At 61.8% G+C, this 15,185-nt stretch overlaps 1 protein-coding gene and 1 long non-coding RNA gene across 2 annotated transcripts in view; one reads left to right on the top strand and one right to left on the bottom strand.

Annotated features, from left to right (window-relative positions):
- The window catches only part of TWIST2 (twist family bHLH transcription factor 2), a 35,996-nt gene that overhangs the window by 14,156 nt on the left and 6,655 nt on the right, over positions 1-15,185 (bottom strand). The gene's annotated exons all lie outside the window — the stretch shown is intronic.
- On the top strand, positions 7,888-9,772 carry LOC139440662 (uncharacterized). The gene is made up of 3 exons (XR_011650843.1): positions 7,888-8,173; positions 8,699-8,810; positions 8,956-9,772. It is a non-coding gene; the product is annotated as an uncharacterized lncRNA (long non-coding RNA).

The raw sequence follows: 15,185 nt of genomic DNA, 5'->3' as shown, positions 1-15,185 counted from the left end.
ACGGCCTCCTTGGCATGTGTCCTTCGCTCCAGAAACATCGCTGAATTTATTTTTCTTATACCTCACCCAGAATGCGATCTAAGTTCTAAGGAAATGGGTCTGTTTGTTATTTTTAACTTCAACCGGTTTGGGTATCGTGATTATGGCAAGTGGTCTGAGAGGTCTGCTTTGTTCCGCACGAGTGTCGTTGTGTTGGGGACTGTCCCCAAAGGGAGGGGGTTTTTTCTCAGTCCCCAGGGGAGCCGACACCCCAGAGGTGCCCCACAATGGCCGGGATGGTCCTCAAAAGGAGAAGGGAGTCTGCAGACAGCACACACTGGGAGCCTGGCGTCTCTTCGGGAGGCAGCTCGGGAGACACCAGACAGTCATGTCTCCTGAGGCTTGGCTTGTCCCCGTTTTGAAATTCTTGCGAGTGAGGAGAGTGACGAGCCGCCGAGAACACCCTGGTCCCACTGCAGGGGCAGCCTGGGTCCCCGACCCGGTTTCTGTCAGTGAGGGCTCGGCTGCCGCTGTGCCTCCCGACTGGCCGAGGGTCCCCCTCCCACACCCACCCGGGGGGCAGGCTGCAGGCCCCGCGCCACAGGCAGCAAGTGGGGGAGGACTGGACCCTGGCCGGCCCGAGGTCCTCGGGCTCCACCGCGGGCCTCCAGCCCTGCCAGGTGGGGAAGCCCCACAAGAAACGGGTCCCTGGTCTCTCGTTCACTTTTCTCTATTGCATCAGAATCTCGTGAAGCAGACTCTCCCTCCGGCCGAGTGCGATTCCAGGCGTCTCCGCCAAGGCTCTGTAAGCTAACCTGGCCATCGACTCAGATATTTATTTATTCTTGGTCCTTGGCGGGGGCAGGGGAGAAATCTGCAGAGACCTGTGACCCCCAGGAACGGGGCCGAGTGACTAACAGCAGGGGAATCTGTCTGGCCTGATTTATGGCCATCCCGTGACCCGGTCAGGGAGCCGAAGTTCACGGCATTTTCTTGGCTCCCTCAGGTTCCTGAATGTCCAGCTCGCTTCGAACCGGTCCCTGCCAGGGTTTCCTCACCGACGTGCGCCCACCACGCGGGACACAGCGACAGGGACGCGCCCTTGGCTTGGCTGCATCGGAGATCTTACTTTCTCTTCTTTGCCCTGTGGGTGAATTATTCCGCCCCCCCCCCCCCCCCCGCCTCATGGGGGCCAAGGGAGGGGCAGGCGGGGTCTGCAGCAGTGGGCAGTGCTGTCAGGGAGTCTCAGAAGTGGCCTCCCCATCCTTGGCTAAAGCCTGCAGCTGGTCCCCCCCGATCTGTCCTCATGGCTCTGCAAGGGGCCAAGTGCCCACCACACCCACCCGGAGCAGGCACAGAGCTCGGTTGACTGCAGCCCGAGACCGTGGTGGCCTCCAGGTGGCCCGTCCCTCGGCCGGCGTTTGAGCAGGGTGTCAGAGCTTTCAGGAGGTGGGAGAGCCAACGCTGTGTCCCTTGGGTCCTGAAACTTCTGGTAGTCAGAGGAAACAAGCCCATCCCAGCTGCGTGCACTCTGCCGCCCTTCCTTCCTGTCAGGGCTTTGGTGCACTCAGGACAAAGCTGCCCACAGAGGACGGCCGTGCTCCCCCGGGGGAACAGTGGGTGCGAGTGCGTGTGGGGGAGACAGAGAGAGACCCCCGACTCCCAGTCGGGCAGCCTCGCTCTCCCACCCGAGGGCATTTAATGGATGCTCAGGGGCATTTGAACGATGCCTCGACCTCCCTCATGGGGACGGGAGCCTCTGCAGCTTCTTCCGGAGAGGGTGGCAGAACCGAGGGTTAGTCCTTAGAAAGCGACCGCCGGTGGTTGGGGATGGGCTGGGGAGGACTGGCGCCGGCAGGGAGGGAGCCCGGGGCACCACCACAGACGCAGCCTCTGCTTGCGGGGAGCTCCTGGGCCTGCGTCCTTACCTGCCTTTTGCAAAAGAAGAACGTCAGGTGACTCAGCGGGACTCCAAGCCACTCGGCACGGGCTAAAGCGGCCCCTGTGTACAATCCAGACAAGCGACCGCAGCACGGACGTCCAGATTTTCGGCAAATCAGGTTCTCATTTTCTGGACCTAGTCACACACCGCCTTTAATGAGAGAGACTGGGCGGCTGTGTTCTCCAAATTGCTGTGTGTCCCCGGGAAAAATGGTAGCTGCTAAGCCCCTGGGTCACCGGCCTTGGTACCTCCTAATCCGGGAAGATGGCCCCACCCGTCACCATTCCCCAGGAGTCCCTAACTTCTCCAAGACGTGGAGTGCGTCTCCGCTCGCTGCAGAACACGAGTGAACCCTTAACATTTCCCGGGAGAATACGGACTGGCAAGCTAGGGATGCGTGTGCGGCAGTGCTGAGCCGATGCACAGGGAGCCCCCTTTCCCAGGAAGGGTTTGGGGACAGGGCAGCCGACGAGGAGGACAAGCCCAGGGTGCCAGCAGGTGCGTAAAACGAGCGACTCTGCACTAGTCCCCGGAGTGTGGGCTTTGGGCCGGAGGTCCTGGCACGCCACAGGGTCCGTCCGAAGAACGGGAACCACCGGCCACCTGTCCAGCGAGCTGCCCGGGTGCCCCAAGGAACCGAACCTGTGCTGGGCCAGCTGGGCCCGCCCCCCTCCCAGGCCACGCGCTACTTCATAATTCAGCTCCGAAAACAAAACCCACCGTTCTGAAGCCCTTCGTCTGAATGACCTAGAAGACACGTCTGTATCAGATTAGCGGACATTTAACTCGGTTCTTTGAAAAGAGTATCACTCCTTCCTCCACAGACCTGGCTGAAAAGTTACCAAATCTCAATACAGACAAAAGACACTTGTGGGCTCCAGTTTCCGCAAGGGCTCGGCCTCGGCCTCCTCCTCGAAACGTGTGAGCATCGCTTCCAAGGAGCAGGTGCTCGGAGCCCTGACGGACGCACCTCTGAACCTCCAGACCCGCAGGCGGGCCAGGCCCTGCAGCCCACACCACAGTCCAGCGCGGGTCCCCTCGCGGCGGCCAGAATGCTGCCCCCTTGTGGTGAGCAAGGGTCCAATGAGCACCGAACCAGCCCTTGCTGGGGCCGGCCTCTGAGTCCGAGGGCCCACTCTTCGGCCCTGAGCTGTCAGAACTGCCCCGGGGCACTCCGGGGGATTTGGTACAGGTACCGCCGGCAGAGGAGGGCCTGCCCAGAGTGGTTCCCTTCCAGTTAACACAAACCTCCCGCTCAGGAGGCCTCCAGGCACCCCTGAGTGGTTTAAACGGTAGGAAACACAGAGCACAGAGGGGACCATCGCGCCCATTGTCAAGTGCAGCTCTGCCGAGTTAACGTCCACACTGTGGTGTCAGCCTCCAGAACTCTTTCCATCCTGCAAAACCTCACCTTGGCACCCACGGAACTGCTCCCCGTTTGCCCTCGCCCAGCCCAGCCTCTGCGCCTGACTTCACTGGGCGCCGCGTGTGAGCGGAATCATCCGGTCCCTGTCCTTCTGTGGCCTTCTCCCCCAGCCCCGCATCCTCCGGGTTCCTTTACAGCGGGGTCAGAGTGCCCTTCCTTTTCCAGGCCGAGTCGTCTTCCCTCCTGCGGAGGGCCCACTCACAGTTCTCCGCCCACCCAGCCCCCGCCACCACTTGGGCGGCGCCCGCCTTCCAGCTGCAGTGGTGACACTGCTCCGAACGCCGGGCATGGGCACCTGCTGAAAGACCGTTTGCAGTTCCTTTGGGTTTACCCCGAAAGTGCGATGGCCAGATCACGTGGCAGTTCCACCTGCAGGTTTTTCAGGGACCGCTGTGCTGTGTCCCCCACGGCCGGAGCGTGCGCATAGCCACTAGCAGTGCCCGCGGCTCCCTCTTCTCAGTGTCCGCCTGACTCCCCTTCGCTGTTTGGTGGCAGCAGCCACCCTAGCGGGTGTGAGGGGCCATCTCCCTGTGGCTCTGATGTGCATTTCCGATCAGTGAGGTGGAGCATCTTTTCAGGCACACACCGGCCCCTGTAGGCCGTCTCCGGACGGGTGTCTGCTCGAGCCCGCGGCCCACTTGTGAATCGGCCTGGGTGCTTGCTGAGTGCTGACATTCCCCCCGCATCCCAGGTGGAGACCGCAGCTCAGCCACTGGTTTGCGACTCCTCCCTCCCATCCTGCAAGCCGGAGCTGCACACTGCTCCCTGTGTTCTCTGGCACACAGAGCTCCCCAGCCGGCTGTGGCCCCACTGTGTGCATTTGCTCTTGCCACCTAGCAGAGAGCTGGGACTGCTCCATCCCAGGAGGAAGCCGTCTCCGCGGGAAATGGCGGCGGTGCACGAAGCAGGCTCCAGGAGTCTCCCCAAAACGCTGCCCGCCCTGTGTGAACAGGCCACACCGCTCGCTTTCTGAGGGAGCTTTGCACGCACCTGTATCTTGCTGTGCAGTCCCCCTGGCCTCATCCTGTGGAAACAGCCTCCGCTGAGCATCCCACACGCCGCTCTACACAACCTGCCCCCGCCAGGACCACGGTCCGTCACGGCCTCCCCACACCACGCTGCCCCCATCCATGGTCAGTCCCGGCAGGTGCGCCCGAGGGGCAGAGCACGCAGCTGTGACCGGGCCAGGCCATTGACTCTGGACCTGCTGTGTCCCCTGCATCTTCAAACCAACCAGCACCCTGCACAGGGCAGGCTCCCCGGGGAGCCCGGGACAGGCACTGTTCCCTCCTCAGGATCACGGGTCCCCGGGAGGGGGCACCACCTCAGGGTCGGAGGGCACAGGGGGGCCCCAGCCCAGTGGCCAGCGCGCACCTGCTGCACCTGAAGCACGGCAAGCCCTCTGCGGCCCACGCCTGCCTCCAGCAACTCCATGAATGGCTGCCCGCCAGCCGCCACGCTGTCTGGGGGCACCGAATAGACGGCAGTCCCTGCCCTGTGCCCGGCGGCAGAGGCTCCTCCTGAGCCATTAGAATGTGTCCTGTCTGTCCTGTGATGGCCACGCAGCCCATTCCTCCACCTGCCGAGCCCAGGTAGCTACGTGGCCAACCAAGGCCAGCGTGGGGCCGCGGTCCTGCAGCGTCACAGGCTAGGAGCACGGCGGTCTCACAGACGCCGTCCCACCTGGCCGCTCTGCTGCCACCCGGCCAGCGGCATCTTTTGCCTCCTGGGGCAGCTAGGGTCGGGCTGGACACGCCCCCAAGTGCTGCCCCCGCTCCCGAAGCCCCCGCACTCAGCCTGGTGGGAAATGGGTGTTGGAGGAGTCGGGGGCAGAGGAGCTAACACAATGCACAGGATTTCACCCCCAAAACTCGCGCCCCCAATGCGGTCCGTGTGTGCCTCTGCCCCCCCAGGCCTCCCCCCGACAGGTAGCCATTCCCCCTTTCTGTCCCCCTCAGAGGGCAGTTCGGAGGTTGCGTTCGCTCCGGTGTCCGGTGTCCCTTCCCGTCAACGGCCACTGGCTTCTGGACGGGAGGAGGCCCTGTACGATGAGGTGGACTCTGTTCCCAGCAAACCCAGGGTCCCCACGTTGCCAGGAGTGTCCCCCAGGCAGTCACACACCACAGGGGCTTCTCCCTGTCACAGAGAAAGGGCGTCTCTGTGTCGCAGACACCGCACGAGTTCTTCGTGTGTTTAGGAAGACAGGGTCCCCCCACCATCCCTGTTTCTGAATCACGCAAACACGTGGTGCACAGACCACGTGCCTGGCTGTGGGCCGCCCAGGCGATGCATGTGTGACCGAGACGTGGTCCCCAGGCGGCCAAGCAGTGGATGCTCACAGCAGCTTCCCTCGTGGTTGCCTGCACTCGGAGCCACCAGGCTGTCCCTCAGTGGGTGACGGACAAATGCCCTGTGGTCCATCCAGACGGTGGGATATCATTCAGTGCCAAAAAGCAACGAGCTCTCAAACCACGAAAAGGCGTGGAGGGACCTTAAGTGCACGTTGCTGAGTGAACGAAGCCGGTCTGGAAGGCCGCGCTCTGTGGGGATCCAACTCCATGACGTGCTGGGAAAGGCGGCGCCGTGGAGGCGGTGGAGAGCTCCGTGGCAGCCAGGGCTCGGAGGGCAGGGCGGGGGACAGGCGGAGCACAGAGGGGCTCTAGGGCAGTGAACCTGTTCTGCTTGTTCCTGTGATGGTGGACACGTGGCGTGACGCATTCGTCCAGACCCACAGAACGCGCCACACCAAGAGTGGACCGAACGTCCACTGGGGACTCCGGGTGGCGGTGAGGTGTCCGTCTGGAGTCACAGATGGCAACGATGCTCCACTCGGAGGGGCACACGGACAGTGGGGAGGTCAGGGGCACATGGGGGATTTCTGTACCTAACCCTCAATTTTTCTGTGAACTTTAAACTGCTCTAAAAAATGTAAAGTCTTAACTTTAAAAATAAACAAAGATTTAAAAAAGAATGAGCTGGAGAGAGGGGTCGCAGGTCCCGAGAGACAGGCCGGGAGGAAGGGCCCCCTCCCCGCTGGGCACTGTGTGGCAATAACAGTGCTGCATCCTTGGGAATCACGCTGCTCACCCGCGCTGGGCGGACGGCCGGGGCCGGGGGTGGGGGTCCTCACTGCCGGAGAGCATTACGTCTGCCTGTGATCTTCCGCACACGTCTGAGAGGCAGCGGGGGTCCCTGAGTGGGCAGGAACGTGTTCCTGATGCCCCAGCAGGAAGACGCACTCCAAACCCACAGACTCTAAATCCTACAGAAGCCGAGGGTCATCTTGGGCCCTGGGCCCTCCAAATTCGAAGGCTCGGTCTGTGGGTGCGTCTGGACCACCAGAGCCAGGAGATGCCAGGGCACCCGTGTCCTGGGAGAACGGGCCTGGCCTGACTCGCTGAAACCCAACCACACAGGTGTGTGGGGTGGAGCGGGAGGCAGGGGTGGCTGCCACCGGGCGCAGAACTGGCCAGGCCGCCGCACGCAGTGGGCAGGGGCGCAGGGAGTGCCCACTGGGCCCTGTTTGACTCAGAGGGCAGCCCTAGTTTCAGACAATGTGCACGAGGCACAGGCCGCCTGGGCTCCGCTGCCGGCTCCGCCCACTGCAGCTGGTCGCCTCCAGCTGAGCATCCTCAGCCCTCAGTCTTCCCACCTGGGGAATGGGAGTCAGAGCAACCTCATGGAGCCCTTTTCAGGATTAAGGTAACTCTGTGCCAAGTGCCGGGACCAGGGAAGGGCCAGTGTCGGAGCTCAGCTGTCTGCACACAGGGTCTTTGCTCACCTTCGCCGCACACTGTGCCCGGGCAGCAGGCGGTGCGCCTCTCTCTCTCTGCCCTTTACAGTTTGCAGGGGAAGGAGGGGGGACCGCACACCACTTGGCAGCCAGGCCTGGCGCTGGGGGCAGCCCACTGGGCGCTCACCCCGGCTTTCCTCATGGGCCTCTCAGGGCTCCCACAGACCCCGAGGCCCCACCCTGCCATGCACCTCGCACTCCGGACCGCAGAGAGGGTCTGGAGGAGAGAAGACCCCAAGGACCACCTTCCTTAGAGCACAGGAGCTCCGAGAAGAGCGACGGCTTGTGACGATGCACCTGACAGGTACGTCTGGAGCAGGTAGCTGCAGGACAGGGAACCGTGTTCCTTGTGTGCCTCTGAAGGGCAAGGCAGGAGGACCCCGGGCAGGCGGCCCCAGGGCAGGAGGACCTGGCCCAGCATCTCTGCACAGCAGCCAGGGCCTGCACCCCTGCCCCCGTTCTCGGGCCTGCTGTGCCCGGAGGGTACCAGCCTCTCCGCCCGGGTCCCACGTGGTCTTGGTCCCGACCGCCTGTGCCCAGCACTCGGGAGTGGGGACCTGCCCCCGGCCAGGAGCCCTGGCGGCCCATGAAAGCCTCCTTGCTCTGTTTACTTGCAGCCAGAAGACCAAACGCCGAGGCTCTGAGTCACCGCACCCCCCAGGCTGATCCAGGCAGGGGGCCCATGCGGGGCCTGCCCGGCCTTAACCTCTCAGTTTCTCTGCATCTCTGCAGCAAGCGGCGGCGGTGGTCTGGCCTGAGGACCATGCACAGCTCACGGCTCAGTGCACTGAGAGCCGCGGGCAGAGGAGCCTGGCCGGGGAAGGTGTGGGCCCGTGTTCCCTCCTGGGAGCCCCGGCCCTGCCCGGCAGTGACGGAGCTGCACAAATATCTCAGCCATCTTTCTGAGGAGGAGGATTCAGTCATCCGGCTAGCGCGGTCCCGGAATGTGCCAGAACAACACGTCCAGTGCAGCCCGGGGTGTGAAAGGAGGCAGGCCCAGTACAAAGATTGTGCCTGGGATCTGAGAAGAAGTGTGAGTCTGGGAGCCTGGGGACATGGTCGGTGGGCCCCCAGGAGGTGCAGGGGTGCCTGGGACGTCATGGGAGGGCCCAGGGCCCAGGGAACCTGGCCTCGGTGGGGACCGGGTGGGTTCCACTGGCAGCTCCACCTTTCCCTTCAGTCCTGAACCCTCACGGGGTGTCTGGGAGGCCAGGAGCCAGGAAGGAGGGACTGGATTGTGTTCCCAGGGACTGGGGAGCACAGAGGCCCCCGGAGGCTGGGAGGGGTCCTCCCCGCCCTTCCTGGGTGGGCTGGTGGATGAGAGTGAGTTCACTGTGCTCCCTCCGGTTGGAAACGGTTTATGCTGAAGAACATGCAGCCCCCAGCACCTCGAGGAGGAGGAGGAGGAAACAAAGACAAATGGGGTGCTGGGACCGGAGGGCGGGGCCAGCCCATGGGGTCAACTGCGGTGTGCAGAGGTCAGTCCGTGTGTCCGCTGGGGCCAGGCGGGCGCCGAACCACCCTGACCCCCAGGGCACGGCGTGCCCGCGTCGCGCAGGGCCTCCCACACAGGAGACATAAAGCTGCGTCCGCAAGGCCGCTTCCCCGTCTGACACCACAGGACCCAAGGTCGCTGCAGTGAGGACACTTCCTGTGAAGGCATTTTGGGGGTGAGGGGCACTCACTGCTTCACTGTGGAGGGGCCAGGGGCCGGGGGCTGGGGGGGAAGTAGGAGGGCACCGGAGCAGGGGGAGGGACGGCTGCAATGTGGCCCCCCCTCTTTAAAAAGCACTGCTTTGTTTTCCCAAATTGCAGAAGTCACATCTGGCAGAAAACTCGGAAAAGAAAGCAAGTGGCGGGACTCCTAAGAAGGAGAGGAAAGAACTCCCGCTGGCACTTCGGTCCAGAGCAGCGGTTTTCACCCGTGCGCCCCAAGAGTCGATACGAGGGGCACCACCCGACCCGCCCATCCCGACCAAGGACCTGCTTCCCCTCGAGTGTCGGGTAAAATCACGACCACGGCCGGCACAGCAGGAGCCTCCAGTGTGAGCGAGTCACAATTACATCGTTTTCTTTTTGTCAGGTTGACAAAAACATATTTTTGGTGTGCCGCGGATTCTGGTAGTCAGTCTGTGCCGAGAGGCGAAAAGAGCGAGCACCGGCCGGCTTAGGTAGACCCGCCGCCCACCTCTCCGGGACAAGCCCGCCCAGGCGCGCTCTGAATTTTCAACCTGGAACCGTGGGGTCTGCCCCACACACAACCTTTCCCTTCACAACATCAAATACTTGTGCGTCACACACAAATCTGCCGACTGGGTCCCGTCCCGGGGTCTGGATAAACCCCTCTATTCCAGAGCTGCCCAGGCCGTCTGGAACACTTCAGCGGCGTCAGCAAAGCCATGGCCAGCATTTCGTCACCGCGAGGCAGGCCCGCATCATTCGATCAAGACGGTTCCTAAAACGTGGAGATGCCCGCGCCAAGGGTGTTTCCTCTCCTGAAGTCTTTTCCTACCCGTCAGCACCTGTAGAGAAAGATGCCACAATCCACCTGCTCACGGGCCACCCGGTGGCCCCCAGCTCCCCCAGCTCAGGGGTCCGTGGTCACACTCTTTCCAGTTGAATAAAGAGCAACATCTTCCCATTTTACCTTCAGTGTTTTGGCTGTTGTTGAAGTTCAACACTAACTATACAGTTACTGGCTGGCTGAATGTCTTCCCTTGTGCGTTCGTGTTTTCCCTTGTTTTCTCCTGTGGGGTTGTCTGGCTTTCTTCTGAATTTTTGAAGGCTCTCTGTCTGGGCAGCAGACTGATTCACTGTAAGACAGATTGTAAATACTCCCTTCCCAGCTCCTGTGTAATTCTGATTATCAGACTTCTTTTGGTATTTAGAAGTTTAAAATTGTAATGTAGTCAGAACAGTTCTTTTTCTCTGACTTGGGCTTGCTGTACTTTGAAGGACCAGCTCTAGAAACCAGAGGCTGGGAAGTGACCACAGTAAATGTCACATCAGTGTCCTGAATGTCCCTCGGATTCTGGGGGGCAGCGCCCAGGCATCCCTCTGAGGTCCATCCTTGGCGGGGCCGCACACCGTGGGTGGACCCCTGCCGGACAGGGCCACGGGCCTTCGCTGGGGCAACGCCAAGGCGTCCACCAGCATTCCCCAGGAAGCCTGGCTTCTGGCCGGTTCTGGTGCAGATGTTTTAAGGGAGAAGTTGGGTGGGGGACCAGGGTGGCATCCATGTCCAGCCAGCTTCAGGGACCGAGAGAAGGACAGGGGTAGGCAGGAGGGAGCCACCTTCATGTCACCTCAATGGCATCTCTGAAGACCAACTCTTCCACGCACCCCGCCATGATTGGCGAGCTGGCCGCAGGGCCCCAGGCCCGTGGCGGTGTGGACGTGGACGAGCCCTGCCCAGCTACAAAGAAGCAGAGTGGCGGGAGAGAACAGCGCCCCCAGGAACACACGTGGGCTGGGCAGTACATCAGCTCTGCCGCTGTGGGAACCAGCAGCGTGACAGACGGGGACCCAGGCTCTGGTCAGCCCAACGGCACAACTTAACGAGGGGAGCGGCAGAGGCCGGGGTCCTGTCCTCTGCCCCCGTCAGGGCCTCTCAGCAGCTCCTGGGGGCCTGTCCCTCCCTCCCTGGGGGTGTCTGTGCCAGGACCAGAGGACCGGGAGCAGGTGACAGCAGCAACCTCCGCCCCCCAGTTTCCCTTGGCTCTCTGCAGCTGGCTCTCCGGTCAGCTGCTGTGGAGCTGTTCAGAGTCCTCCTGGACCCACAGTCTGGGTCCCTGTCTGTGAGGGTCCCACAGGGCAGACTGCACAGCACCAGGGGGCAACGGGACACCGTCCTGCCTGCCCCTCACTGGTGGGCCCGAGGGCACCAGGGGCTCGGGGAGCATGGCGGGAGGAGACAAACCCCACCGATGGGCCCTGAAGGGTTCTGTGCCCCCTTCTGCCCCACGTCCCCATCTCAGAGAAGAGCGCCCCACACGCACTCACACCACTTTGCTGTGTTCACAGCCAGAGCAGCCGAGGGCCTGAGCCCCACTTTTCTGGGTCACCCCTGGTGGAGGGTCAACCCCCTCGAGCATCTCTGTGCCCGAGCACCGGCCTGAAACGGTCTGGCTCTGGGGAGCCCACTGCTGGGCGGATGCAGAGCCTGCAGAGCCTGCAGAACCGTGGCCCTCCCCTGTCCCCAGCCCCCAAAGCGTGAGAATGCCATCTCCCACGGGGAGGGGGGGGCGACTTCCAGGAGCACCACCACCCAACCCCTGGCATCAGGGGGCAGCAAAGCAGCAGCACGCTTTCCCAGCTGCCTGGGGCACTTTTTCAGTGAACACACAGGAAAAGGATTTCGCAAGGAACAGTCTCCCCCCGAAGCACAACTGGACGAGACAGGCGTGTGTCGCTGACGCGCACTGAGTCACATGGACAAGCTGGACGGCATCTCTGGAAACCGGGGAGCAGCTGGAGGCTTGTAACACCGCCTGCAGTCCGCGGAGAGGCCCACGGGGCTGAGTCACGGGCTCTTTTTCTTTTTGGTGGCAAAATACTCGTAACATAAAATTTATCATTTATCCATTTTAAAGTACACAAGTCGGTGGAATTAAGTCGCACTGTTGTGCAAACATCACCCCTATCTAGTTCCAGAACCTTCTCATGGCCCCAAACAGAAATCCCACAGCAGAGAAGCGATCCCGCCCCGCACCCCCTGCCCCAGTCCCTGGCAACCACGAATTCACTTTTGCCTGCTCTGGATATTTCATTTAGATGGAATCACACGCTGTTTGGTCTTCTGTGTCTGGCTTCTCGAACTCGGCACGATGTTCCCAGGCTCCTCCGGTCGCAGGGGGAAAGAGCTCGCCCTCCCGCCTTCCGTCCCCTTCCTGGGTGGGCGACCTTGGTGTTGTCTTCCCGTCTGGCCACGGTGAACAGCACTGCCGCAGCGCCGGGCGCCCCTGGGGGCCCGTCTGCAACCGTGAGGGGCAGGTACCGAAGGGAGGGACAGAGGGGCCTGTGGGCTCTGCGACTGGTCCTCCCTGGTCACCATCAGAAACTCACTTGCCCTTTTCGGCTCGATGGAGAAACCGAGGCCCAGGGAGGCTGAGACTTGCCCCAGGCTGACGGGACTGAGCCGTGTGCCCCACTCCGTGGCCACATCGTGAAGTCTCGTTCCGGAGAAGGGACGCCCTAGACAGGAGGCGATGCCTTTTGCCCCACAGATTAACTGGGGACCCGGCCGCACCCACCAAGGCCACAGCTTTTGGTTTCTGACTAATTAAAGTTTCCCGCAATAGAAAGATGCCAGTTGGAGACGTTTATTACTAAGGGAAAGGGTGGCATGTGGTTTCTCCTGGAAACAATGACTTCAATAAGTTGCAAAATCCACTGTGGACAGTGACACTGACGACTCGTCGCCACGACACGGACCAGCTCTCAGCACCCGCGAACCGCAGCGTCAGGCCGCGCACGGCGGCGCCGCGGGCACCGAGCACGCCGGGAGCACGCACAGCACCAGCATCCCTCCTCCGGGTTAGAAAAAGTGAAATTATGCAATTAGCATGAAACGACAGTGGCTGTGGGTCTCAGCAGGCGCGTGACACACACTGGAGGCCGAGGCCTGGACCCAGGCTCCCCCGAGCACACGCGACCCAGGAGCGAGCTGGGAGGGACGAGAGCCTGTCACCTGCGGAAGTCCCGCAGAGGGTCGCTGTGCAAGGCGGACCACGCGGCTCTGGCTCCGCCGCAGAGCCGGGGCCTCTGTTTCCCCGCAGGCCTCGAGGTGGGCGGCGTGGTCTCCCCTGGAAGCCGGCCGTCCTCAGACGAGCCAAAGCGCTCAGAGAGGAATGTGACTTCGGAGTGCTGTCTGCAGCCACAAACTCCAGGAGGAGGAAATAAAGGCAGAGTTACCACTTCCCTTCATTAACCTCGGCCAAGCCGAGCGCTACCACTCCGGCCTTCGAGGTGGGGCCTGCGGGCTGATCCCACCGGTCCACTGGGGGCCCCCGGAGTATGAGGGCGGTGGGGCCAGCAGGCTCTTCCCTCTGGCTCCCCTCCCTGCCACCGGGGGTCCCTCCAGACCACCCAGGCGAGCTGAGCGCCTTTCTGCTGCATCCCCACCACCCTGCTCCCGGGGAACTCTACCTGCTCTGGCCCCTGCAGCCCCTGGTGCCTGCAGCCGGCTCCTCCCAGGCAGGAGCCACCGATGGGGCTTCTTGGCTGCCCCTCTCAGGGTGGCCTGGATACCCGGGGGCAAAGGAGAGGCAAAGGCACTGTGGGTCCTTGTGCAGTCGCTGTGGCCCAGGGCAGCACAGAGGTGGCCCCGTTGGAATTTTTACAAAGGGTCACTTTTCTGGGAAGACAGGTAGGGCCCTGTCCTGCTAAGCCTCTCACGTCGGAGGGGACCGAGAGGGAGGGGCCGTCCCTGTAACAGGCAGTAGAGGGAACAGGCGGCCGGGTCCCTGCCCTGTCCCGTCGCTCATGGAATTCTCCACGATGCCCTTCCTAGCCAAGTCCTCACTTTCCCCTTTACTCCGTCCCCGCTGAGAGCAGCACCCTGTTCACGCCACAGACCGCACGCGACGGGTCTGTATTCCGCGACACAGGAGACACACAAGGACCTCACACTGCTCGACAATACAGTTTTATAAGATGGTTCATTTTCGAAATGTAAGAAAACAAAGGCAGATATAGCATAACAGTAATAGTAGAAATGAGCAGATAAATAGACCCCAGTCCATGCCTTTTGCTTATTGTTTAACTAAAAGAAAATCTCTATCCTCAAAAAATACTCCACTTGAGTTTTGGAATTGGCAACAACTGAACATCCAGCAAAGCAGCCTTGCGTTAATTTTGTCCTGAAAGGACCTCCCTGCGTGGCCCTTTGCTACAGTTACCCCAGAGGCCCCTCGAGGTGGGCGCCCCAGACATACCTGGGGTCCCCACACGAGCCACGCGCGGTTTGGGGGTCACCCACGCAGGTCGTTCTGCACAAGAGAAATCAACACAAGCACACCCCGTTTCCAGGGCTCGGATTTCCCCTGGGGGCCCTTCTGTTCTGGTGACAATGGAACGATTTTCCTAGAAAACAGGGATGGAGGCAACTAAGGAGCGAGAGTCACTGAGCGCACAGGTGGCAGCACGTCTATCCCTGAGCAGCCCCCCAATTCCAGAAACGCTCCGCTCAAGGGTCCTGACGGCATGTCAACTCCCCCGTGTGACGGGGCTGCCCCTGGGACCTGACTCGGGGCTTTTGGTTCGTCCCTTATCACTTCTTATGCCTCGAAAGCCTAGCCAGACCTCAGTGACCGCCACCACCACCGCCATCACCAAAAATGAGGTCTCAGCTAAAGAAGACACTCGAGAGGGTGTGCTGGGGGCGTGGCCGGAGAAGAAACACTCACCAGACAGGAGAAGCGTGCACAGGTCCCATCGTTCTCTCTTAGGTTCCCACCTCCGCACAGGTGTCCGGAGAGAGGGGAGGTCAGGTGGCCAGGCGAATTCAGGGGAATCGCTAGGGACCAATGTGTACGGGGCACACGACGTGGAGCGGTGAGAATTCAGGAACACGGAACTCCGACGAACACGTGGTTCATCAGCCGAATCCAACAGAGACACGATGCTCAGTTGGAGAAAAAAAAGAACACGTCTTCCTCCCTCCACCCTTTCCAGCAGTGCCGGCGTTTCCCGAAGGCACGGTAAGTGCTTGGCTGGGCATCACTGAGGCCATCTCATTAAGGGTGGGGTTTTAAATTCACACGGGCTTTCTGGGAGTGACCCCGCAAGAGTGTACAGATCTGGCTAAGGTGCAGGGCCGGCTTGCCCAGGCATCGCCGCTCCTCCGAGTTAAAGCAAGGGACCCAGGACTAGGTACCAGGCCCTTCGCACCCCAGGGCCAGAAAGTGACGCAGGCCCTGGCGTTTGCCTTCCAAGCCCTCTGCACCTCTGCAGAGCACAGCGACCAACCACGCCAAGGTTCACGAAGGAAGGAGCCACTCAGCACTGACGCCTGGACCTCGTGGCCTCAGGACCACGCTGCCTGC

Source organism: Desmodus rotundus, chromosome 2 (assembly GCF_022682495.2).
Source record: "Desmodus rotundus isolate HL8 chromosome 2, HLdesRot8A.1, whole genome shotgun sequence".
Classification (NCBI taxonomy): domain Eukaryota; kingdom Metazoa; phylum Chordata; class Mammalia; order Chiroptera; family Phyllostomidae; genus Desmodus; species Desmodus rotundus.
The sequence above is the reverse complement of the archived record's forward strand: the minus strand, read 5'-3'. Positions and strand labels throughout refer to the sequence as shown.